General features: G+C 33.7%; 1 long non-coding RNA gene across 1 annotated transcript; it reads right to left on the reverse strand.

The window, feature by feature from the left end:
• Positions 1 to 1604: 1604 nt before the first annotated feature.
• Positions 1605 to 2160, reverse strand: LOC127741182 (uncharacterized). The gene is made up of 2 exons (XR_008002176.1): positions 1958 to 2160; positions 1605 to 1745 (listed from the first exon to the last, which is right to left on the reverse strand). It is a non-coding gene; the product is annotated as an uncharacterized LOC127741182 (long non-coding RNA).
• Between the last annotated feature and the right edge of the window lie 134 nt (positions 2161 to 2294).

Below are 2294 nucleotides of genomic sequence, written 5' to 3' on the forward strand. Positions count from 1 at the left end.
AATAGGGTACCAAGGGAGGTCTTATGGAAGGTTTTAGAAAAGAGGAGAGTAAGGATCGCATATATTCGGGCAATTAAAGACATGTATGATGGGGTCACAACTAGTGTGAAGACTCAAGGTGGTGCGACAGAGGAATTTCCTATTGGTATAGGATTACACCAGGGATCATCCTTAAGTCCATACATTTTCACATTAGTCTTGGAAGTACTCACAGAGCACATCCAAGAGTCTGTGCCATGATGCATGCTTTTTGCCGATGATATCATCCTTATGAGAGAGTCAAGGAAAGACTTAAATAAGAAGTTGGACTTATGGAGAGAAGTTCTGGAAGTGTATGGTCTGCGCATAAGCCGTAGGGGGAGCACGAACATAAGCTGAGTGTGGCAGAGATGAAGATGTTGAGATGGATGAGTGGTCATACGCGATTGAATAAAATAAGGAATGAAGATATAAGGGAGAGAGTTGGAGTAGCACCAATTGCGGAAAAGATGGTTGAATCGCATCTCAGGTGGTTTGGACATGTGAGAAGAAGACCGATAGAATATCCAGTCAGGAGGGTGGATGAGATGGAAGATGGACAAAGGGCGAAAGGCAGAGGAAGACCTAAAAAGACCATCCATGAGGTGGTCAAACGAGATCTACATGTAAACGGTCTCTCTGTAGACATGATACATGATAGAGCACACTGGCGTCGTTTGATTCATGTAGCCGACCCCACTTAGTGGGACAAGGCTTTGTTGTTGTTTTTTGTATTATTATAAATATTTTATAATTTAAAAAATTAAAAATAATTAGTATTTTACTTAATTAATTTGAATTAGTTGAATAGTTATTTCACTCGTTTATTTAAACAAGTATTAGGAGTATGAATTCCATATTGTATGTATAGCAATCTATTGGCTAACGGCGTTAATAAATGGAGCATCAATACCTTGTGGATTAATCTTCATTTTGCTGAGTTAGAAAATACTAAAAGAAAAAAAAAATATTTGTTTTTAAAATAAATTTTTTTTATTAATAACAATACTTATAGAGATTTATTTTTGTTAAAATTTACTTAGAACAGCTGTATTTGTTGATATCGTATTCATTCTTAAAGTTAAAACAATAAGATCAACATTATTACATGTTAAAATTTTACATTTTATGATATATTTTCAAGTTTTTTAACTTATAGGCGTACATCATTATAAAAATTATTAGATTAATTAATATTTCTTAGTAATATTAATAGAACACTATCGTTGAGTATTATTTATTATGAAAAGAAACTAACAATTTTTTTCAATATATAATTTATTCTATTAAAAAATAAATTAGTATTTTTTAAATTGATGAATACATTTTTTTCTAATTTCTTATACCAGTGTATTTGACAATATTTACTAATAAAGAATAGTAAATGATCATACTATTCCACAATATAATATATAAAGTAATTTCTTAAAATTAATTATGGTTAGTGAGATATGTTGTGCAGAAATAACGATATGAAGAGTTCATGCAATGTATTCTTCAACTGGAGAGCTCTTTTATCTCAACTAGAGGGGACCTAATCGTGGGGATATGCTCAATAAGAGAGATCAAAACAACATATTCACACATGACACAACGACTCCATATATTAATACACTTTCACTAGCTCATCGATCAACTAGCTCAAAATACATAAACTTACCTATATACCACGTAAATCAGGCACACGCTGGGAATATCGACAACGATGGCAAACTATGGAGGTGAACCTACAGAAGGAAAAACAATAACAATCAAAAGAGAATACCAAAATGACTTCAACTAGACTTCATGAATTTAGTTGGAAAGATCATTGCGGACAAAGAAATTAGTTTCAGAACTTGCAAGAATACACTAATGGGAATATGGGGCAATCCTAAAGGTGGAAGAAATAAAATATTGGGAGGACCATGGAGTATAAGGGGATATTTGATCAACTTACAACTTAGAGATAGAACGAGTCAATATATGAAGTAGAGCACATATTCATAGATTTTTGGGTGCAAATGCATGGTGTGCCACTGGATTATATGAGCAGCATAACAGCGAAGCTGATAACAGACAATATCGAGATAGTAATGGAAGTGGAGGACTCAGTAAGAGACAACATTTTGCAAGGACCTTCCTCAGAGCAAGAGTAGCGTTGGATATCAACTGATCGCTTTCCATAGGAATCTGATTGGACAGGGATAATTTACCTAAAACCTAGGTGTTTTGCAACTATGAAAGACTACAAAATGCATATTGTTTAAACTGTGAGCGGATTTGGCATGGGAAGA

Source organism: Arachis duranensis, chromosome 8 (genome assembly GCF_000817695.3).
Source record: "Arachis duranensis cultivar V14167 chromosome 8, aradu.V14167.gnm2.J7QH, whole genome shotgun sequence".
Lineage (NCBI taxonomy): Eukaryota > Viridiplantae > Streptophyta > Magnoliopsida > Fabales > Fabaceae > Arachis > Arachis duranensis.